The sequence below is a fragment of the Saccopteryx leptura genome, chromosome 3 (assembly GCF_036850995.1).
Source record: "Saccopteryx leptura isolate mSacLep1 chromosome 3, mSacLep1_pri_phased_curated, whole genome shotgun sequence".
NCBI lineage: Eukaryota > Metazoa > Chordata > Mammalia > Chiroptera > Emballonuridae > Saccopteryx > Saccopteryx leptura.
Window position 1 is genome coordinate 356,793,193 of NC_089505.1, and position 24,830 is coordinate 356,818,022.

Here is a 24,830-nt window from a genome sequence, read left to right on the forward strand (position 1 = left end):
TTTTGACTTGATGCAAATTAACTTGTTTTATTGTGCCGCAATTAAATGTGTGCAGCTTGGCAATTACTTTCCTTCTCTTCAAAAAACATTTCTGTCTGTTTATTCTTTCTGTGTAACTCAGAGGAAACCCAATACACGTTGGAACAAGGCTTTTTAAGACATGGATAAAATTGGGCGGTGAGATGGTTTATATTATATCATCAGAATAGTTTTGCTTACACCAAAATATGCCTGCGAGCTAACTCAAGGAAGTAATAACTGAGATGTAATTGGGTGTGTTCTTAGTCTTCGCAGTTTTGTGGAGGAACACAGTGGGATGTGGGAGAATCTCCTAACAGAGACTTTTCAATGGGTTAACCGTCATATTTATTTTATTTTTCTGGCTCAAGTGTTATCTTCTATTTTAATCTGTACAATGAACTCAGTTAACACGACAGCTGAATTCCTCATGGACATGTGATCCCAGGCCACCTTCTCTCTAGATTGAGGTCACAGAAGGGGAGGAGGAGGACTATTTATGGGTGGACTTTAAAAAGGCCATCATCTCTCTGGTTAGTTTGTAAAATTTGGAACACATGAGCATTGTACTGAGGAGACAGATCAGGGTTTTACTAGGAAAAGTTAAGACCCTTTCTTAGAAAGTTAACCATCTAGTTCAGGGTTCCCAAATTTTATATGTTGAGTTACTTCTTTGCTCCTCATCTCTCAAGTCATTTAGAGCGTACCTGGTAGAAGCACCTGCTGATTGAGAAACATGAGTGAGAAGGCACATAGTGTGAAGATATGTACACACTATCTGCCCATGTCTGTGTCTTCCCCCATCTCTCTCCTTGTAGGAAACTTCCAGGACACAAAGAAAGTAGAGAAATGGTCAGTGGTTTCCATGACAGAACTCTCTCCCTTTTACACATTTCCACCAAAGCAGACTTTTAAGAGTCCCTGGCCAAAGGGAGAAAGGCAGTGCTGGAGCATCCATGCTCCTCCAGCCTATCAAAATGTCAGGGACTCCTTGACCCGATCAGTTAATCTTGAACTACAGTGGCATCCTGGAAACAATATGGCCTCAAATCTCATTCTTTTCATAGTGCTTTCACCTTGCTTTGTTGGAGGATTGGTTTTTTCATATGCATCAAAGATTTTGACAGAGATTTGATTCTTGTAAACACATAGTTTGACCTGGGTAATCATCCAAGTCAGTTCTAACTATTGAACTGATGCTGTGTGTGTACATAACTTAAGGTGTGTCAAAATGGCAAGGACACACCACAGTTGGCTCTTCAGGACTGCTATGTAACAGACTTTGACCCAGCAAACCACTGACTGTGCTGGTCTTTCACAAAATCACCTTTGCCATGGTGCCTTTATGGACCATTTCTCCTATTACAAATGCCCTCTCACTAAATCATATAACTCAACTTTTATTTCTATGCCTTCTGAGTGGCAGGTTTGTTGTCAAGAAAAAGCAGGACAAGAGTAGCAGAGTGCCATATTTCCCCATCTATAAGACATACCTTTTGGGAAAAATTTGGGGTCTAAAAACTGGGTGCATCTTATACAGTGGTTGTAGAAGTATGGCATTTCAAATTCCATAGATGGAACTGAGGATGAGGCAATATATGAAGACAGTGATTTGTCATCAGACACAGATGAGGACAAGCTAATGGCTGGGAGTTTTGACAGTGATGAGGAGTTGTATGAATTTTATGATGAATAAAACTTGAGTTCAATAACTTTGTGTAATACATTTTTCTTTCAAATTTCAGGCCCCCAAATTAAGGTGTGTCTTATACATGGGGAAGTACGGTAATTCATCCTCACCTTCTTTGAGCAATGATTTCTGTTCTTCAGATGAAACCTTTCCTGGAAGCTGAATAAAAAGGACTAAATAAATGTTTAAAAGTAACTTCATCGTAAGGATACAGTGGCTTTTTAGTGGGTAGGAGTAGGGAGCCCAAACCAGGTCTCTGGGGAACCCAGTTAGAAAAAACACCAGCACAGATGTTTTCTAGGGTTTTGATTATGGTATCTTTAAATTATTTTAAAATACTTCAGCAAATACTTTGTGGAAGAATGTGTATTATCTAGTGTAGCCTGTAACCCTGATGATTCTAGTACTGAACAAAGAATGCACAACCCAGAGCTCATCAATGGTGTGCTAATCAAGATTGCACCATCCGGACCTGGCTCTTGGCCTTGGGAAGCCCTTCCTGTGGAAGTGGCTACTTCAAGTATTTTGTTACTTGCATCTGGATCAATCACTGTTACTTTGGTAATTAATGTACTCATTGTCAAAAATGAGTCTTTTATTAGTGAAAATAGTGGATTATTGACAAGGATGAATAATGTTAAAAATGGGTCCTTAGTAGGGAATTTTAAAAATGTTCAAGGTATATGGATTGGCAAAAATATCTAGAAGAGACTTTCCATGCATACATGAACAATGAAAATGCAGAGAGAGTTGATAGCTTACACCAGGGGTCAGGAACCTTTTTGGTTAAGAGAGCCATGAATGCCACATATTTTAAAATGTAATTCCATGAGAGCCATACAACGACCCATGTACATTACGCATTAACCAATAAAAATTTGGTGTTGTCCAGGAGGATAGCTGTGATTGGCTCCAGCCACTAGCAACCATGAACATGAGCAGTAGGAAATGAATGGATTGTAATACATGAGAATGTTTTATATTTTTATCATTATTATTATGTTTTTATTAAAGATTTGTCTGCGAGCCAGATGCAGCCATCAAAAGAGCCACATTTGGCTTGCGAGCCATAGGTTCCCGACCCCTGGCCTACACTCTTGGAAAGATATTCTAATCTCAATCCTCAAAGACCTCTGTGTCCTGCCTTGGATTCGGGAGGATTCTGGTGGTTTGAATCAGCCATAATGGTGACAGAACCCTGGCTTTGGAAAGTTGCTGTGTCTGCTTCTAGGATATTGCTCTGTGTGTTTTGAGTGAACTCTTCTTGCAGTTTATAAAAACCATATCTAAAGAGTCAGTGAGTTTAGACTCCCTTGAGCCTATAGAACAGGTGGTATGCATAACTGCTGTTTTCATTTTCTAAGCATTGTTTTGTATGTGTTTTGTTTGTATGCACGGCAGAACTTAGACTGAGATCTCATTATAACTAGTAGCAAGACTGTAGGTAGAGCAGCTAGCTCTGACTCACCTCAAAGTTCATTGTTGGTTACTGGTAAAGACCAAAGAGTTATTTATAACTACAGTGGCTGCAGTCCACTTTCAATTGTCTCTTACTGCTTGAACCTTCTTTGATTCAAAGAATAACAGCACACTGGGCACAATATTTATATACCCCCAAAATGACATTATTTAAATGTGACCCTGATTTTTATTCTGTCTACAATTTTCCTGAAATAAGTTGTTTTGGTGCCAAGAGAATGCCCAGAACCAGCTGACAGCTGCTTTAAAATATTTTTTGGTTTTATTAAGAATTAATGGATATACTCCTCACAAAAATTAGGGGATCAGGGAATGTGCAGATACTCCCGTACTTTGAGCCTTTTGTATGGTGCATTTTCACCAATGAAATAAAAGTTATTTTTGTATCTCATTTGCATAATTGAACAACTTTCTTTGACTTGTTATTTGCTTTTCTGATGTTCTTGTTTAATAAAAAAAATCAAATGCTTCTTTTTATTGCTTCATATTCATGTATAAATATCCCCTAATTTCTGTGAGCAGTATAGATCAGAAGCTTAAATTGTTCAGTAGGATGGTTTGAGTTTTTGGTTTATGTATATGGTGAAATAATTCCCACAGGAGGGTCTGCCAACATCCACTGTCTCATGTAAATACAATAAAAAGGAAAAAAAGAAGAAAAGAAAAAAGAAAAACTATTTTCTCCTTGTGATGAAATCCCTAAATTTACTCTATTAACAACTTTCCTGAGTCTCCTGAAGCCATGGTAACCATCATGGTCTCTTTACATCCTTAGTACTTGGTTATCTTGTAAGTGGACGTTTGTACTTCTTGACCACCTTCCTCCCCTCCCCTCCCACCACCCTGCACTTCTGGCAACCACAAGTCTGAGGTCTGAGGTGGTTGGTTTGTTTTTTGAGATTCCATGTGTGAGATCATACAATATCTGTTTTTCTCTAATAGCTACTTCTAAAGCATTTCCTAAATGCTATTTTCCCCTAGACTAAAAAATAGGTGATCTCTTTCTTTAATAACTTTAATATTTTATTGGTGGGATAAGATATTTATGGAGAAAAATTACTTCTAGGATATAATGAGAAATAGAATGAATGAAAAAGTAAGTGAACAATGAGAAAATAAAGACCATAATAATTCAAAGAGAGAGAAAAATCTATGACTTTCATGACCAAAGACAATGAGTTTTGAAGCAGTTTCATCATCTGCTTGAGAAGGAGACAGAGCCTAACACAGGCAGGAAATCACTGTAACCGGCCATGGGGAACAAAGCTGGGTTGGATGGAGCTTCTGAAATATGCTGAAATGCAGGTTATAGAGCTCAGAGTCAAAGTTGTTTTGGTATTCTTTCTCCTCCAATAAAGCCCTCTCCTTCTGGATAGAATGCAACCTGAAACTTTTTGGAAGGGTAACAACCAGCTCTGATAGGTGGTACAGGAAGTGTATTCAGTAAGCTTCCATGACGGGGCAGATGAGCCTTCACAATCCAAGAGCCAGCAGGAAGTTAGTTCTCTTCTCCCTCTTTTTAGGTATCTGTTAAGAAATAACTTTTGATCATCTCCCAGAGCAACGTACATGATGGGATTTTGATATTAATCTGGCTAGTGTTTTCCCAAGATAAGAAATTAGCATTGAAGTTAATGAAGGGCCAGAGGCTAGAACTGGAAAGCATCCTCCCTGGAAAGACATTGCAATTTTAAGTTTTTGCAAAGTTTGCCTGTATCTCTTCCCTGTAACCATCTCCTTCTCCCACCTCTCCTTAATCTCTGTTCTCCTATCTCACTAATCAGAAAAATCGAGTTCTACCTGAAGTAGATGGGGCAGGGTTGGAAATTGTTCACTATAGCAACAGGACATGCAAAAGAAAGGGGGGGGGACTTCCTTATTTCTCTATAACTACTTTTGATCTCCTTCATGAACTCCCATCTTACTCAGTAGATGTCTTAGAGAGATAAATTTCATCCAGGGAGATTAATCCCAGCCAGATATTCTCACTCTGATTGAGAAACGTAAGCTACCCATCTGCCGGTGTAATTTAGGTAATGCACAATAACCAGAGTCCTGTAACTTCCTCTCTTTCTCTCCAAGAAAGCAATTAAGACTATGGAAGGAGGACCTTTAGGTGGCATTCCAGCAACTAACACCATAGTGTTAGTTGGAACCTTTGGAAAGCAGATGCTGGAACAGAGTAGGAGTTCAAGGGGCTTACTGCAAGGCAAGCCCTGTGAAAATTAACAGGGGGAAGAAAGAGGACTGAACGGGGAAAGCCTTCAGACCGCAGGTGTGCTGCCTGTGGAAGGAAGGCCGGAAGCAAGCAGAGCAGGGCGGGAAGTCACAATGGAGATCTGCCAGAGACTCTGCCAGTCCAACGGCGCGCTCCACTCCGGAGGAGAAATGGACTGTTAGAAGGTTCTCATGCTGTATGGAAATAACTAGACCCTAGGACCCCTGCTGTCTCCAGTCTTTGCAAGGGGCTACCTGGGAAGAGGGTCGTTGTGTCTCAAAAGGTAAGTGATTCTGTAGGCATTAAGGAAGTTGTCAGCTAAGTGCACTTTTTGCAACTTGAGAGTCTTGAATGGAGATCTGAGAAGTGTGCTTCCATTGCAACCATGGGTTCTTTGGATTCTTGAGTTTTTATTGGTCTCTGTCTCAGCTGTCCTCTCTCTTGACAGATGACACCACTGAGGAGCAACTGGTTCCATACCCAGGGAATCTCTCACTTTCTCTAAATGAGGCTGGCATAACTTGGGATCTTCTTTGTCATGCACAGGGCTTATTGAGCATCCCTGGAAACTTGGCCATACCCTGACTTTTCGGATGCTGTTACACCCTCTGGTGAGATCCCCAGAGAGCGCTCACATAAACTTTACATACATGCTAGGGGGTATTATGGGAATACATCATACATAAAAACTGACAGCCACAGAGTTGCCATTTTAAGTAGGGAATGCCATGTCACATTAAATGTGAACACTTTTTAAATTTAGACCTTTCCCAAATATCACATGAGACATTTATACCAAACAAATGAACAAAAATCTAAAGAACCAAACCCAAACTAACACATGAAAAAATACTTCAATAACTGATCCAAAACTCAAAGTCAACCAGATACTCTGTGTTTTTATTGCTTAAGTCGAGCGACCCTGGAGAATAGAGCTGTATCGCTAAGCTCAGATCCTCTCCTTACCTAATTACAGTGAATCATCTATTTGGTGTTACTACCTCCGGCTGGTGAGAGAAGAGCTAACTAGGATATAAACTTCCAATGTTCAAAGAGAAGCAGAGCAGAGGCTCCTCCGTCATTGGCATGACTCCCAACCTACCTAGCCTACTTCCTCTCTTAGGCTCCAGCTGCACACAGTGCTTGAGACACCCTTCAGATCACCTGCTGCCCTTTATTCTGTTCCCCTTCCACTTCAGACCGTTCACTGGAATCAGAACGGGTGGCTTTGGGCTTTCTATTTCCTGTTCTCATAATCCATTTCTTCTTATATCCCACACTATCAGGTGATGGTATAAGGCTGCCTTTTGCTAAGTTCAAAAGAAATTTGAAAAAATAAATATCAGAAAATCTTAATCCTATGTGGTAAGCATTTTTCTATGTGCTGAGATAGTGCAGTAAACAAAAAAAAAAGTCACTCTTCTCATGCAGTTTAGAATCTAGAGACATTCAGACTCAAAGCTGATGATGGAACCTTTGTTCCAAGCCATACCCGCCCTCCCCTTCCCTAATGCAATTAGCCTCATAATTCCACTTTGGTGGTAGATTTCAAGAAATCATCCTAGTGAGGTGGGGCATAGACTGGGTGCATAAAAAATAGATATTTGATGTTTCAAAAAATGTATAGTTGTTTTCAAGAAATAACGTCTCTGAGAGGTATCATCAAATCTTTTGTGTGCAAATCACAAGTCCAAAGTATGGTTAAAAAAAGGTGGGGAGGGAGGGGATTATAAAAAGTAGGAATTAAAGAGATTGAGAATGTCAAAGAAAATAGTGGATTTAGAATCCTAGTAGAAATAAAACTTTACATTAGTTGCCAGTTAATATCCCCAGAGTCATAAATGATCTGGTAGAATTTTGAGTGTGTTGTACTTTGCTTTGGCTCAATTATCCATTGATTTATGCAACAACTATTTGCTGGTCACCTACGGTGTGCTAAAGATCGTGCAAAGCTCAGGTGACATAATGATGTATAAATCATGCTCTCTGATCTCAAAGAAGCTCAAGCAGTGAATAGGAGAACCGATAAAAACCACCCAAAATGATAAGAAATATAATGGAGGTTTGGAGCGAGGACTGTTTGCTTAGTGAATTCAGAGCAGTCTTCATAGAGGTAGTGAGGCTTGTGTTCTTATGTGAGTTCAAAGTAGTTTTCTAGCTGACAAATCCAGGAGTGAAAGGCATTTTGAGCAGAAATATGAGATTTCCCATAGAGGGGGTGTGATGGGAGCTTCATGTCTGAAAAAAAAAGATACACTATTTAAAAATCTCATAATTTTTCTATTGGTGATGGACAGCCAAACACAAAGTTTGAGCAGGTGCATAATATAGATACATATTTTATGAAGATCATTCGGGCAGTTGCATGCTTCAGGGGTTCTTGGATGTTAGTGGCATCTAAATCACCTGGCCGCCTGGTTAAAACGCAGACGTCTGGGTCCACCGCTAGGGATTTTGATCCAGCAGGTCTGGGAGGGACCCGTGATCTGTGTCTATAACAAGATCTCAGGTGGTGCTGGTGGTGCGGGTCTCAGGACTGCACCAGAGCTGGGGAGTAGGAGATAGAATGAGTCAGACAGGTCCAAAGGAGGGATTGGAATTAGATGCAATGTTTATATTATTTTAAGTGAAAAGAGGGGAAATAGAGAGATGCCCCACTGGGATCCACTTAGCAACACCTGTCTGGGGCTGACACTCAAACCAATCGAACCATGGGAGCAGGGAGGGGGAAGAGAGAGAGAAGGGGAAAGGGAGAGGAAGAGAAGCAGATGGTCACTTCTCCTGTGTGCCCTGATTGGGGATCAAACTCAGGACATCCGCATGCCGGACCGACACTCTATCCGCTGAGCCAACTGGCCAGGGCCTCAATATCTCTATTTTACAGAAAAATTTAACTCAGTCCTCTCAATAACCTTTTTTAAAGAAATTAATCTCTGCTATTTCCCATCAGTGAAAGTTCTTTAAGTTGCAGTCCATTTTCCAAAGAAATGTATTATCAGCATTCTTAGGAGTCAGAAAAAAAGAAGAAATTAAGGAAAACCATTGCTAGTTCAAAATATTTTGCTAAAGTAAGGTATCTCCTGTTCTCTGTTTGGTATCTATGGAGAAATGTCAGGCCTGAGCTGTTTCATGAGACAGCGCCATGGCCCAACGGCTGTGGAGCCAGACAAAACATCTGTTCCCGATGAAACCCCGTGCAAGTCCCTTATCTTCCTCAGCACTTATCTTTCCTCATCGGTAACGTGTGATTAGTAACCCTTTCCTCTCAAACCTAGTGGAGCGATAAATGAGATCGTATGTATAAAATCCATATACAAATTGAGCAGGCAGATTATATTGATTTTTCTTCTGTTTTGAACCTAAATAACACTGAAGAGAGCACGTGTGTGTGCATGCGTGTGTGTGCGTGCACACACACACACAGACATGCTGCAAAAGTTTAGAAAGGAGTTGGAACAACTACAGACAGTGCCCTAATAAGATGTAATTTATCCTTTCTAATTTCTTCTTTCTATGGGTTACTTTTACTCAATCTCCTCGGTAATCTTTAAAGTTAATTATAGTGAAAGTGCTTTATAACATAGTATTGTTTTAAAAAGAAATGAATTACGTGCATTCTTAGAGGTCAGAAAACCTAAGGAAAATGTATATATGAAACATATATATACGTGCGCACATATACAACGCACATAGGTATGTATGTGTGTATTTGCTTTGTTTTTTTCTCTTTGGTGCTCTTAGGAGTGTGCACCAGATGGGGGAGAGCAAGAACCAGGCTGGAAAATGTGTTTTTTCTTCTGCACCGCCCATGAGTTCCCTATATGTTTTGATGTACCTCTTAGCTTTCTTGGGCTAACTGTATTTAAACTATGAAGTCAGAGAATGATGTCAACCCTCCTATACACACACACACAACAACAACAATAACAACAACAACCCTTTGCACATGCTTACACCATTCATTTGCTCTCATCTGTCCTGGGAACCCAGAGGAGTCTTTGTTCTTCTGGGTGGGTGGGCTCCTTAGAGGTCATTAAGCCTTAATGACCTTTGCAGCCAGCAGAGAGTAGACCCTGCCTAGCTGTCAGAGCAGGACAGCTTCCTCACTTCGCATCTGCAAAGACAGTCAGTTTCTGGAGCCCGGAGTGCGAGGCTGCTCCTTGCACTACTCAGAAAGGAAAGAATGACGAAAACCACTTGCTCACAATGCAGCTCAGCCCTGAGAGTCTGGTTCTTGCCAAAGACACATAAATGCTTACTGGGCTTTTTAATATCCCCATTCAGAACCTGACATGTGAGCCACAGTTTGTGTTTTCTTGATTGCTTCTGGATGTCATTAGTTGAATCATTTTTAATCAGATAATGTCATGCATATTCCTACAAGTAACTCTGCCATTTGGGAGCTGGTTAAAAACTATAAAGCAAAAGCCAGCCAGTTAAGGCAGCTGGGATGTGGTAGAAAGAATGCTGGGATTGCATTTCTAAAACGCTGCTTGTGAGTCCTAAATCTGCCCAGTAATTTAGCTGAGTAAACTTGGACACATTGATTGAATCACCTAATTTCCTCCTCTGTTGGAAGGCACTGTAATACTTTCATTCCAGGGCAGACTCAGGGAGAGAATATATGTGAATGTGTAGTGTGTAATCTATCATAGACAGTGTATTCTCTATGACATACTAGTATTGTACATTACAGAGGTATTACATCATCTCTTCTCTACTTGCAAACTCACTGAGACCACCTGTCCCAGTCACTAATTTCTCTCTTTTCTGTTAGAAGCCCAGTGAAACTTATATCACAGTAAAAACTCAGTGAGAATCTACATGTAAAATGACTTTTCAAACCATAATGTATGGTATATATTAGGAGTATTACTTATTGCTTTAATATCATAAAGCATAAATGTATAGTTATATACATATGTGTTATGTTTCATAATATATATACTATTTTATGTGCTATCTGTTATATATTATATATAATAAACTGTTAAACATTAATACATATATCATCATAATATATATTACATTAATATATAAAATGCATAATATCTTATATAATATTATATACTAGGATATGTTATTTACACATGATTACTTATTATTATTTGATATTATTACAAGCTAAGTGTTTCAAACAATCTGATCATAGGAGGATGCAAAAATCATTTTAAAGTAGCTTTTGCTATTAATAATGATACTGTTGATGAGAGAAAAACCTCTCTCATAAAAGCATAATCAACCGCTTTTAAAAGATGTTTGAGATAATAATTTTAGTCATATTGGCAGAATTTAATGAGTGAAGAGATTTGCAGAATCATTTCTTAATACTATCAAAAACCCGTCCTTGACTGATTCTTGTCACTCATAAAGTCATGAGGACATTTTAAAATGAATTCGTTCTCAAACCTTCCCTTTATATGATCTGCCTCTTGCTTCATCTTCAGCATGAGGGAGCTTTGAAGTGAATTCACCCCTGGCACATGACTAGCCATCATTCCTGTGGGACGTGGGCTGTGATTTCTACACTGGATGTTTGAACACTTTGATCCTCTCCATCTCCTTGGTTGTCTCTATGCCATGAAGGCACTAGGTCCACAAGTGCAGCAGGGTCTTCACATCCTTCATCAGGGCAAAGAGCCAGGCATTTCCTGGCATTATTACAAAAACAAGAACATCATTATTAAAACAGCTCACAGAAAGTATGACACCCTAAAACTAAACCTAATGAAGGTTTCTACCACCCATCCATTTACAGGAACCAGAAATATAGGCATCATCTCAGACAATTTTTTCTACCTCACTTGGACATCCAATGTTTTGCCCAGAGCAGTCAACGTTTCCATCTAGAAATCTACAGGACCCTCCCTCCCCTTCACCCTGAGCGAGGACCCCCAGATTCCGGCCGCCCCTCGGGGCAGTGTCTTTCACAGCAGAGACGAGAGTATGTCTCCCTTCACTCCCTCCCTGCATGCTTCCCAAGCCCTTTAAAGGCTTCTCTTGGTTTCTAGAATAAAAGCCTCCATCTCTGGGTTGTCTTCCCCAGGGGCCTATATCTCATCGGCACTTTGCTATTTTTAGATCTGTCCTCATGAAACTCCTTTTCCCAGTTGCTCCTAGGTACCAAGGTCCTGTCCCTCCTGCCATCTTGTCTTCGCCTGCAGTTCTCCCCTGCCTGGAACAGCCCCAACCCGATTTCTTTTCTACCCGACTCATTTCTAGCCATCCTATACACTCCACTTGTGTCACTTTCACGGGAAACTGCCCCTAAACACATAAGGTAATTCAAGTTCCCTGTGAATTCATTCACATAGCTAACTTGCAAAGGTACTCATCACTGAATTTCATTTCGGAAGTTTCTGTTCCCTCTGGCAATCGTAGACCATCAATTATACTATTCCTACTTACCATGTGTCTCCAACGTGCAACAAAAATCTGGTCATGGTAGTCCTGGGCAAGTCAGGAGGAGCCGATCACTCTAGTGTGCACTCATAATTGTGTTAAAAGTGAAGTGTAAAAGCATAGGGAATATAGTCAACAATAACTGTTATGGTGCCAGGTGGGCACTAAGACTTATCGGGGGGAATCACTTTGTAAACTATATAAACGTCCAACCACTCCGCCATGCACCTGAAACTAATATAAAATAATATTGAATGTCAACTGTAATTGACAAAATAAAAGAAAGAAATGTAACTATTTGCAGTGAAGGAAGACTTGTGAACCTTTTGCAATATATACATATATCAAATCATTATGTTGTACACCTGAAACTAATATAATGTTATATGTCAATCATATCTCAATAAAAAACTTTTTAAAATAAAGTAAAATGGAGTTTAAGGGATTAAAGTCCTTTTCTTCAATATGCTGTGCTTGTTACCAATCCTTAATTATTAGAATCTTAAACTTCTGTCTTTTCTTTTCAGATTTAACAAAATATTTTACTTCTAAAATTCATTGTTTTGGTGCCACTTTCACAATTTGCCCTGACTGGGGCTTTAGTTTCCTCGCCAGTTGAATTCCTTGCAAGGAAACTTTTAAAATACAATCTTGTTTGTTTGTTTGTTTACCTTATTTTTTTATTAATTTTAATGCAGTGGCATTGATAAATGAGGGTACATATGTTCTGAGAAAACATCTCCAGATTATTTTGACATTTGATTATGTTGCATACCCCTCACCCAAAGTCAAATTGTCTTCCGTCACCTTCTATCTGGTTTTCTTTGTGCCCCTCCCCTGCCCCCACCCCCTCTCTCTCCTTCCTCGCCCCCTCCCCCCCCACCCCACCAGTTCTGCCATTTACTATATGACCTCAAGGAAAAAATATGTTCTCCCATGTTTGATCGAATAAGTCTACATTCACAGGATCCAATTTTGTATAGAAAACACCTAAAATATTATTTGCCAGAGTCGATACCCTGGGCACTGATGCGTGCCTCTTCAGTCGGGAAGTTCCCTGTGAGAACAGCACCCTCCCGCACCTGTGTCCACTGCCGAGCGCCCTTAAGGGGAGCAGAGCAGGTCTCTGAATGGCCCACTATTTAACCTGAAAGCTTTATGATTTGCAAAGAAGCCATTATATGTCACTTCCCAGAGACTACTTTAAATAAAATTGATTTTTTTTTTTTTGGTTCCTTCAGGCATGGATAGAATGGTTGTGTGCTTTCGGGTAGTTTTATGAGTCCATGTTTGGCGTTCATCTAAGACATGAGAAGCCGTCTGGGGCAGAAGGCCATGTGCCAGCTGCAGAGAGAGCATGCCCTTCTCTGTTTCAGGTGCAAGCCCGTCGCTTTTGTTGCCCTGAGACTTCAAGGGAAGGGTCTGCGGCGGTGTTTATTTGCTTTATGGCAACCTCTCAGATGTACTGCATCTGCTGTGCAGTAAAGGATGTCAGGCTCCCTTCTGGAAGCTTGCTGCCCGCTGCAGACAACAGGCATGTTTGTCCTCCCCGCCTTTGATCTTTCCTGCCTGGTATCTAAATGAAGCCTTTCTTGTGCCTTCAAAGCTAAGTGACTTGTTTGGCTTCCAGTTACAAAACAGCTCCGCTCCTGCCACCACCGGGATTCCGCCACCCTTGCTTCCACTCTACCCACTGCGGTTGGAGGGCTACGGGGAGCAAGATGCATTGTGAACAATGTGGAAAAATCAAGTGCAGCTAGCGGGACGGGGAATTGGTACTAGCCAGGGTGGTGCGTGCCCAGAGATTTTGTGTATGTGAGAGCAAAACCTGGGAGTTGAGGTTTGGGAGTAGCTAGGGGAAGAAGAGACCACAGGGAAAATGGACATCCTTAAAAGAATGCATTATCATTCTGGCTAAGAACAGGGATGTCAGATTCAGACAGTCTGGACTGCGAAGAGCTATTAGCAGTGATAATTTTGCAAGTCGCAAGCCACAGTTTTCCTGTCTATTCCTAAAGGGGGCTGATAGTACTTCTCTATCTCATCATGAGGATCAGATGAGCTTAGTATACCTCTGGACATAAAGACTCAGTAAATACAACTTCTGGTTATTAAGATTACAGATGTGCATTTTTATCAATATTACTTAGTATCCAAATAAAATGGTCTCCCCCCCCTCCCCTCTGTGGGGAAATGGTACTGATTCATGAAGGCCAAATTCTAATACCTACTTTGGTGAATATTCCTCGATATCCTTGCCTGCTGGAGATTAGAGCTACACACATAAAAACATAGAGTCTGCTTTAAAGAGGTATTAACTCTCTTCCTAATGCTCATTACTTATTACTTGATTATAAGACTAATTACAGTCTGAATGGAATTACTAATTTAGTTAATAGGCTGGAATGGATGACTGTAAGCTTCCTGAGGCCAAGGCCCTGGTATCATCCACAACTGCACCCCAGCTTCCTATACAGATATTTGATCATAAAGGGCAGTGCTGTATGGTGACTAAGAGCGGAAACCACCACTGACTAGCTGTGCAACCTTACTGACTTCATGAATCTATTTAGAGGGAGAGAGAGCACCAATACACCCTAAACAAATAGGTAAGTAAAATAAATAAATAAGTAAGTAGGGAAGATGGCGGACTTTTTGGAAGTGTTTACATCAATGTGAAACCAGAGTCTAGCCATGCTATTATAAATATAATGCCAAGTGGTTCCTCACTGCATTTCCCTGGGTTTATAGGACAAACAGGACTTCTCAGCAAGTTTTATTGGCTGGTTTTACAGTTCTCTATGTTTCCTCCATTGTAATTCCAGTACTTTTAAATCTCCCTCCACCAAAGTCCTCTTTTCTGAACTCCACGTCTGTGAATGTATGGTGCTATTGCAGAACTGGCTTAGAACTTAGAGCAGACAAATAGTGTTTGTCTTTTAACCTTATCTCTTTGGCTTTATTTTTTCTGGCAAATTGCCCATATGAGGATTTCCATTTAAAAATAATGAAAAAGCCAGTTAACACCGAAGGTGTCTCACACCTCCCCCCAGCAGAAAAACGATTCCCTGAGAATGTCTAAGGAATCTCAGACCTTTCCCATTATTTCCAAAAGTCAACATTTTACCTCTCATGACCTACATTTTATCTGTTTGTTTCTTCTCAAGAAATTATGCAAGAGAAAACAAATAGTTTACCAGGCAAATCTAGGTAGGTTTCTATTTTTTATGTTAGTTTAGCAAATAAAAAAGTTATGTTGTTATGTTAAGAATAAAAATATAATTCTAAAATAACTACTTAGTGTTCAAGTTGGTTTACAAAATTAGATTTGGTTAACATTTACCTGTGCTAAACCAACTTTAAATAGAAACATTTTTATTAAGCATTTTAAGAACATTTAATGGAAGGCTTTGATATTTGGAGGAAAGGAGAAAGTCATCTGTTGGTTTGAAATTCCAAAGACTTGCAAGACTTTTATAATATATTTCTACAGTAACCAAAAGAAATAAAAGTTTCCATGAATTTTATACTATTAAATGTTTTCATTTACATAGCAGCAATCCTTGGTAAAAATCTCTTTAAAATATTGTTACTAGTAACCAAATAATGCTAGTGATCAAATACATTCATTTTTTAACTTCCCGTCAATCTGTCTGTCCTGTGTTTTTTTTCCTAGGGCTTTTCACAGTACCTGGGACACAGTAGTTGCACAAAACTTGTTGAATCTTTTTAACGAAAAGTGTGTAAAAGGGAACTGTCTGTATTATTAATTTTTTAAAACTTTAGAAATGTATAAATACCGAGCATATTTGGGTCTTTCTTTACCCAAACGTATGTATGAATGAATGAGCAGGTGAATGTTTTTCAAATTTAGGACAAGAGGTGAAAACAATGACATTATTTCAATATCTGTAGTCTTTGCCTATGCATAAAAGATGCAGTGGAGTTTCAAGAGTGATTATAATGACATAAGTAAGGGAAAATAAAGTAGAAAGAAATGGCGACCATTATCAGGGCTTATTGGCTAGAACCTCCTCCGACACAAGCATGTCACGGGAACTTGTTCAGCCAAGGTCACAAGAACACCTCTCCTTATAGGGTCTGGGAGAGGATTAAATATTTTAGAGCAAAAGCTGGTACAGTGTTGCTACATCAGACATCCAGAAAGAGAAGCGACTGTCCTTGTTTGGTACCACAGTTTTAACATCTGCAAACAACTAAGTTGTGCTTAAACATGATTTGCCTTGAAAGAGCTGTGGTGACCACACCCCTACCTCGAAGAAATCGGCCACTGCATTCCAGAGCTGTGCCCGAAACCCATCTTTCCTCTCTAGGATCGGACTCGAGGACAGAGGTGCAGGGGGACTTCTGGCAGAGGACAGAATGGCCATGTCAATCTTGTCTTTCTCCACCAGCCAAGTTTCTCCACCTACCAAACATCAGGGGATGTGCTCACTTCCAGGTCTGGGTCATTTCTGCTCTGAATTGGAGGATTGGCATTCCTCTTGCGGATTTCACACACACACACACACACACACACACACACACACACACACACACACACATCACCAACACAGGCTTTAGATTAAGACTTTTAAATGACATGTCCTTCTCTCCCCACCTCCTGTGTGTCTCCCTCCTACCACCCTCTACTCCCTCTCTGGCCTTTGATTTGTTTACAAGCCACCAAAGAACTCAGGTCTTTAGCACTTTAAAAAAAATGACTTTTCATTCAGGGTGGAAATTCGTAGGAGCCACAAGTCTTAGCTGCACCCTTACTAAGTAGTTTCATGTCCCAGTGATTCAAGGAGCTGGCACTCAGGCCGTCCCTCGCATTATTCTCTGAATGCCATGACCTATACGTCAAAGTGAGGGGACGCTTGGGGATGTTTCTGGCCTTTGAAAGGCAATGCTCTGGGGACAAAGAAGTTCTTTTACTGGGCAGTCCCGATGGCCGCGAGGTGGGAGCCATAAACCAGGCAAGCCTGGGCAGAGTGCATGCTGACATTTTTCATTCCTAATATCCCACAAGTATTTCAGTTTCAACAGAGCCTCTGTGCACATGAAAAGGAACTTTTTTGTTTCTTGATTTTGTTATATTATGTTTGAAAATTCCTACCAGCCTCCCAATTACCCATTTGAAGATAAACTGGGCAGAACTATTTTCACCACCTTTATATCCTCCATTTTACAAGCAAAAAGACACATTAATATTGGTGTTGTTTTCTCACCCATATGAAATCCATACTCCTTCCTTTCCCAGACTGCCTCACCTTTTCTGCCTGTGAGGTTTCAAAATCCTATTGTTCAGCCTTACCTGCCCACAGCTAGCCCACCCCTGCCAGTGACGTACAAGTAAGCAGATTAGATCCCAGACATTACAAAGTTTAAAGAATAAAAGGCAAGGGCAACTTTTGTAAACATGAATGACCTATTCTGAAAGAAAAGAGCAAACATTTTGCACAAAGACAGATTGAGACGTGTGGGTGGCAGAACTACCGAGTCAGCCGGGGGTGGATGGATGGACCATAATGTCCTTAAAAAGCAGCTACAAGGCATTTTTTTGAATGGGAGAGGAGTGCAAGGTTATTTCATATTTTATAAGCTTGCTTGTTATTGGTTGGCTTGTTTTCTATATCTGGCAATAGTTTCCAAAACTTCAGTCCTCTTTGCAACCCCTTTCCCCACCATCAAGCACTCTATCTACTTTTTTGGTGGAAAACTCCGTTTAGAGCCTCCCTCCTTTCCTTCCTTCCTTTTCTCTCTCCTTCCTTCCTTCCTTCCTTCCTTCCTTCCTTCCTTCCTTCCTTCCTTCCTTCCTTCCTTCCTTCCTTCCTTCCTTCCTTTTCTCCTTCCTTCCTTCCTTCCTTCCTTCCTTCCTTCCTTCCTTCCTTCCTTCCTTCCTTCCTTCTTTCCCTCTCTCCCTCCCTCCCTCCCTTCCTCCCTCCCTCCCTTCCACCTTCCTTCCTTCCTTCCTTCCTCCCTCCCCCCCTCCCTCCCTCCCTCCTTCCTTCCTTCCTTCCTTCCCTCTTTCCTTTCTTCCTTCCTTTTTTCTCCTCTTCCTTCCTTCCTTCCTTCCTTCTTTCCTTCCTTCTTCTCCTCAAACATCTATTTGAATGTGTGCTATGTGACAGGCACTGGGCTCAGTTCAAAAGAACAAAACCATCAAAAGTAATGATACAGTCCCTTCCCTTGTCATTTCTAGGCTGGATGAGAAGGAATGTAAAATAAATAAGTATGAACGTAAATCTACTAGTTTAATTGCCATGAAAACAAACTCTAAGGAGTGATAAGAGCCCAGACTGAAGACTTTACCTAATCACAGGAGTCTGAGAATTTTCCCTGAGGAGTGCCATTTGAACTGACACGGGAAAGGGAGAATGTACAATCAGGTACCACAGAATGTTTGATAGAATTCTGATTGGAATTCTATAACAGGGCAAAAGAAAGTGAGAAGTTCTATCTAGAAGAAGAAGAGGGGTTTGGTGTTTTCTAGAGGAGAATCTATTTGAGCTGAATATTAAAAGATTGAAAGTACCTGAAATAAAAAGCAAATGAAATTTACCAGAAAATAACATTAACTTCCATTCAACAGATTCACGCTTCTTTACTTAAGATGGTCCTAATTTTGTTGTCTGATTCTGTACATTTTTCTTGGTTTTCACCAGTTAGCATCTCTTCCTTCACTTTGAATTTATAGCAAAAGTAAGAATTCATAATTAAAGGTCATCTTTTTTTTTTATTCACTTCTAATAAAACTCATAATAATCCCAGCTACATTTTACAAACTGTCAGAAGGGATTAGTGATAACAATATTTATCAGTGGGAATAAAATTACAGGTAAAATTTCTCTTTTTTATTTTGTTCCTAGATTTTTCAAATATCTATTCCCTTTTTAACCAAATATTTTTATTTTTATTTTTATCTTAAAAAGCTTTTTGTGTTTATAAAGAGTGTCACTCTCAAGGCTCACACTGGCTATGATTCTTGGTCACATGCCGGTTGTCTGAAACTTGCTCTTTTAAAGCTGAGTTCGCGTTCCAACAGTTAAGGCTTCCTCTCTGCCTCTTCTCTGAACTTGAACTTGGTCCTGTTCTGTTGAATCAAACCTCTAACTCAGCCTCAAATTTCCACTCCCCAAACATTCTGATCAGCTGTTCTGGAGTGGCAGTATTAATTGGATAATGGTGTCATCTAAGTCAGTGGTCCCCAACCCCCGGGCCGCAGACCGGTACCGGTCCGTGGGCCATTTGGTACCAGTCCGCAGAGAAAGAATAAATAACTTACATTATTTCCGTTTTATTTATATTATATTTAAGTCTGAACAATGTTTTATTTTTAAAAAATAACCAGATTCCCTCTATTACATCCGTCTAAGACTCACTCTTGATGCTTGTCTCATAAGTTCGACAATTATATTTAAAAATACCACAGTTTTTACGCTGGTCGCATAATTTTATTTTGTGCATTTATCCATCCCACCCTAAAGGCCGGTCCGTGAAAATATTTTCTGACATTAACCCGATCTGTGGCCCAAAAAAGGTTGGGGACCACTGATCTCAGTGATACTGTTACACAGATGACTTTTCTCCCAGACTATTGTTCTGTATGTTCTAACACAGATCTTCATTTCTGCTGACACTTTTGTGACTTGTATCAATCTTTAAAAAAAAAAATTGTAATGTCTTTATTTAAAATTGTAAAATTGAGAGTAGTTTTACTTAAAATTAAGTTCACACTATAAAGATAAAGGATTGCATTTTTTATTGTAAAGGTGATCAGGGAAAGGAGTTTTCTCATCTTACAACCCTAATATACTTTCTTCCAACAGTTAAATTCAATCAGGCATTTCTCATTATTTTACCTCCTTTTTGATACAAAATAGCAGAGCTCAGCCATTTTTCTCAGCATTTGTTGAGGACTGGCTATACTCAAGGGCTTTTGCCTGATGGGTTGCTTTGGCGATATGCCTCTATATACGATATCACAAGCAGATAGAGAAAACAGTTCTTATCTTGTTCACAAGTTCAGTGAGAGAGCATTCCAATTTTGCTATAAAATATAATGTTGCTATTTTTCTTTTTTCTTTTTTTGTATTTTTTCCAAAGTTAGAAGTGGGGAGGCAGTCAGACAGATACCCGCATGTGGCCAACCGGGATCCACTCGGAATGCCTACCAGGGGGTGATGCTCTGCCCATCTGGGGCATTGCTTCATTGTGGCCGGAGCCATTCTAGCACCTGAGGTGGAGGCCATGGAGCCATCCTCAACACTCGGGTCAACTTTGCTCCAGTGAAGCCTTGGCTGTGGGAAGGAAAGAGAGAGATAGAGAGGAAGGAGAGGGGGAAGGGGGAAGAAGAGATGGGTACTTCTCCTGTGTGCCCTGACAGGGAATTGAACCTGGGATGACATGCTGGGCCGATGCTCTACTGTTGAGCCAACCAGCCAGGGCTTTCTTTTTTTTTTATTTAACAGAATAAGCATGTTACCATCTATCTTGAGATTTCTAGGGTTTTTTATTATAAAAGAATAACCTTTTTGTCATTCTGTTTTTACCTTCATTCAGATGGTTGCATGTTTCCTTTCTTCTATAATATTGATATAATAAATCACCTCCATTTATTTTAAAATGTTAAATCACTACAGTTTTCATGCAATAACTTGTGCTGTAATATGATATTCATTTTGTATATCACTGGATTTCATTTGCTAAAATTTTGTTTAGAGTATTTATAACTATGTTCAGGAGAAAGAGATTGGCCTATAAGTTTCATCTCATCATGTTCTCTTAAGATTCATCGGGAAATGTTTTTTCTTTCTCTAATCATCTTATACCGGTGTGTAAGAGTAGTGTAATCTCTCCCTTAAATGTTTGGAAAAATTTACCACTGAAATCATGGATGAGTAAATGAGGATGAGTCCTCGAGGGTAAATTTATATGCCCAAAGTCACCCAGCAAGTTAATGGGACCATTCAAACTAATGCCCAAGCTACTATCAGGACTCTACTCACACTGCTTCTCATGTCAGTGTTATTTCCAATATGCTAGCTAAAATATTCAGAATTTGTTCTGAGACATAGAAGCCATTCTGAATACACAAAGTAAAATACTATTTAGCATGTGGTATTAGACTCATATATCTGCTGATAGTTGGGAGCCGTGATAGACCATTTTGTGGAGGTCCAAGGATAGCATAGAAGTTAACTACCTATGGTCTCAAGTCTCCTGTAGTAGTGAGGTGGCAGGTTCTCCGAGGGAATCGGAGAGCCATCAAACACACCCACGGTCACTGACTGCCATGGCCCAACTGACTATGGATAGCTGCTGCCATTGAATGATGACTTACCTTTCTTCTGCCACCCAGATTTCACATGAGTGCCTCCCATGGGCCAACCTAATAGAACACTGCTGGCCAAGGAGTCTGATAAATGCTGTTTCCTAGAATCAAACCCACGAGAAAGAGCTTAAAGATGTGGGGATATGTCTGAGCAACAGCAATGTGTGGCATAACATCAGAGGTTGAAATAAATAGTGTACCAATTTTTTTTTTCTTTCATGTACTTTGCTAATGCCCTGGATGATGTACAATAAACATAATAACCTTATTAGATGGTTAACAGTTTCATGAATGACTTTCCCTCTTAAACTCTTCTTCTTCTACTTACCCGTTTAAAGTGGCAGTTTCTGTTTCTTTTCTTTTCTTTCTATTTTTTAATAGCATTGATCAAGTAGATAGTGACATTCTCAAATCACTCTCTTGCACACAGGCATGTGAGTGCGCACACACACATGCTTAGGCTAGCTATGGGATTCCATCCTGACATTTAAGTACTTGAAAAAGGTAGCCTAAGGTTTTCTAACTAGCCAATGTTTATGCAAAAGTGAAACCTAAATGTTTAGATGGCTATGCAAAGAAATCTAGGAATTTTGACAATTGAAAGTCTCCCTGAAATTATTCATTTGTATAGGACAAACATATCTTGCCATTTAACCTATGTCCCAAGAAATAATAAAGACAAATAGATAGGTGAGAAATTACTGACTCTTCAGAATCTGAAAAAAGTCATGAACCTTTTTTCAAGAGGAAAATGTGTACAGCTACATACAGATAAAAATTAATTTATGATTTAAGAGTCATGGCCTTCTAAAAGCTATCCAGTTGTGAAGTTCTTTAACCCAGGTTAATAAACCCTGTTAATAATAAATAATAAAAGAACAATGACTAAAGTAAATTGCAAATAATATTTTAGCGTTTTTCTAAATGTTTTCAAGAAATGATTGCTTGACATTTTGGAATAAATATCTCAATTCTCTATATTTTATTTATGTAGAAAAGCTGCCTTTATTAGACAATTTCTCAAATCACATACGCATAACACTATGCATAATAATAGCAGTGACAATCTGGGGGCACTCACAGTGTCCTTTTATATTCATTATCTTGTTTAATTCTCATGGTGACTTTTTTGTGTATAAATGGAGATAATGAATTTTACATAGGTCATAACCAAGCTTTAGTAGGAAGAACACAGTCTTTGGAGTCTGGCACACCTTTTTTTTTTATTCCAAATTATGTGTACCTTGAGCTCACAAATCTTTATTTTATTTTATTTTATTGCAGTAAGAATGCTTAACATGCGATCTACTCTTTTAACGAAATTTTAAATGTGCAATACAGTATTGTTGACTATAGGTATATGTTGTATATCAGTCCTTTAATACTTATTCTCTTACTTAACTGAAACTTTATATCCATTGGTAAGTAACCAAAAAGCTCAGAGTCTTTTAAACTATCTGAGTTTCAGACAGGGAAACAAATTTTTAAACTAATTTAGAAAATTATAGAACTCAGTGTATCCAGAGTCAACCTGAAAATTTAGAATTTAAGTAATCTGCTTTCCCCAATGCCTTTTCTTTCTTTCTTTATTGAAATGCTTTTATTTATATGTTTACTTTATTGATTTTAGAGAGAGAGGAAGGAAGAGAGAGAGAGACAGGAACATCAATCTGTTCTTGTATGTGCTCTGACTAGGAATCAAACCAACAACCTCTGTGCTTCAGGACCATGATCTAATCAACAGAGCTATCCAGCCAGAGCTCCAATACCTTTTCCAAATATACTAGAGGGAGGGGACCCTCAAGGTGAAACAGAATACCGTCACTTTGTTTATGGTCCCAAACCACATACATTATAATATCAAAATTTCCCAAACAGTGTTCCACAAACCATAAGAGTTTCTTAAAATACTTCTTGAAATCTATTAATATTTCAAGAGGTTAAATAAATGCAGGAAATTGTGTGGGTTGGTTAACTCTTTTGGAGAGATCACAAATTCAGCCCTGGCCGGTTGGCTCAGTGGTAGAGCGTCGGCCTGGCGTGCAGAAGTCTCGGGTTCGATTCCCAGCCAGGGCACACAGGAGAAGCGCCCATCTGCTTCTCCACCCCTACCCCTCTCCTTCCTCTCTGTCTCTCTCTTTCCTTCCCACAGCTGAGGCTCCATTGGAACAAAGATGGCCCGGGCGCTGGGGATGGCTCCTTGGCCTCTACCCCAGGCACTAGAGTGGCTCTGGTCACGACAGAGCGACGCCCCCGATGGGCAGAGCATCGCCCCCTGGTGGGCAGAGCGTCGCCCCCTGGTGGGCGTGCTGGGTGGACGCGGTCTGGCGCATGCGGGAGTCTGTCTGACTGCCTCTCCCCGTTTCCAGCTTCAGAAAAATACAAATAAAATAAAATAAAACAAATTAAATTCATCTCTGATAAGTCCCACAATAAAAGGGGGTATTTTAAAAGAACTATTTTATCAAGGATCAAAAGCAAAAATTTTTTTTAATAAAAAACACCAGTTAACCTCTTTCCCGTTCCTTATGTTCTGTAGGAGATACTTTGGTGGACGGTGCTTTACATACCTCGTTCGGGCTGTGTGTCTACTTCAGAATAACTAAAACGGCAGTTACTTCATTTTTAAAATACAAAATTACAGGAATCTGCTTCATAGATATTTTAAGGGCTAACTGGGAAAATCCATCATGAGCAGTGGGTCCTCAGCAAAGACGCACCCCATTACTGCTTCTGCTGGGTGATTTAGAAGCAGTGCTCGGCTGGCTCAAGGAAAAGAATAGACTGAGCTTGTGTTTGTATCCACAGATGTATTTTCGTCACAGATTCCAATAACCCATCCAATACTGAATCTTAGAAAGCCGATTTTATTGGTTTCCATTTAAGCCCCTTGAGTTGCCATGATATTTTCCTGAAAATAGTAAGAATTGTACACTTGAAGATAGCTTTAGCACCTTGTAAATATCAACAATATCAGGTTATATTTTAATGCTAAATGTTGTTTGCACAAATATTTTATACTTTCTAATTCTTTTTCTATTATTCTGACATAGCTGTGATTTCCCATGAAAACATAATTTATCACGTTAAGACATTTTATAATATTTTTTCTATGCGATTCTTTTTTTTTTTTTAAGATTTTATTTATTGATTTTAGAGAAAGAAGGAGGAGAAGGAGAAGGAGGGGGAGAGGAGCAGGAAGCATCAACTCATGGGTTTCTCATATGTGCCTTGACCAGGCCAACCTGGGGTCTCAAACCAGCGACTTCAGCATTCCAGGTCAACACTCCTTTCTACTGCACCACCACAGGTCAGGCTCTGGGCAATTCTTAAGCTTCATTTAGAAATAGACATTTTCTAAGCCTATGTCTTTTTAACAACTTTGTCTATTTTTCCAAGAAACTCAGTGTTATGCTAATTAATTAATTTGTATCATCATGTATGAGATATTTATTGAGTGCCTCTCGTGTCCTGAGCACTGGGAAAAGAGTTGACTATGCAGAGGAAAATCAGATATTGTCCTCTCTCACTGAGTCTACAATCTAATTTTAAGACAGTTATGACTCAATCTAGCAGGCAAATACAGTATGTGAAATGACAGCTGTAACAGGAATGGGTACAGGGTGCTGTGCATGTTTATAATTGGGTAATTTGATTTATTTAGGGAGATCCTCAAGACTGACCAG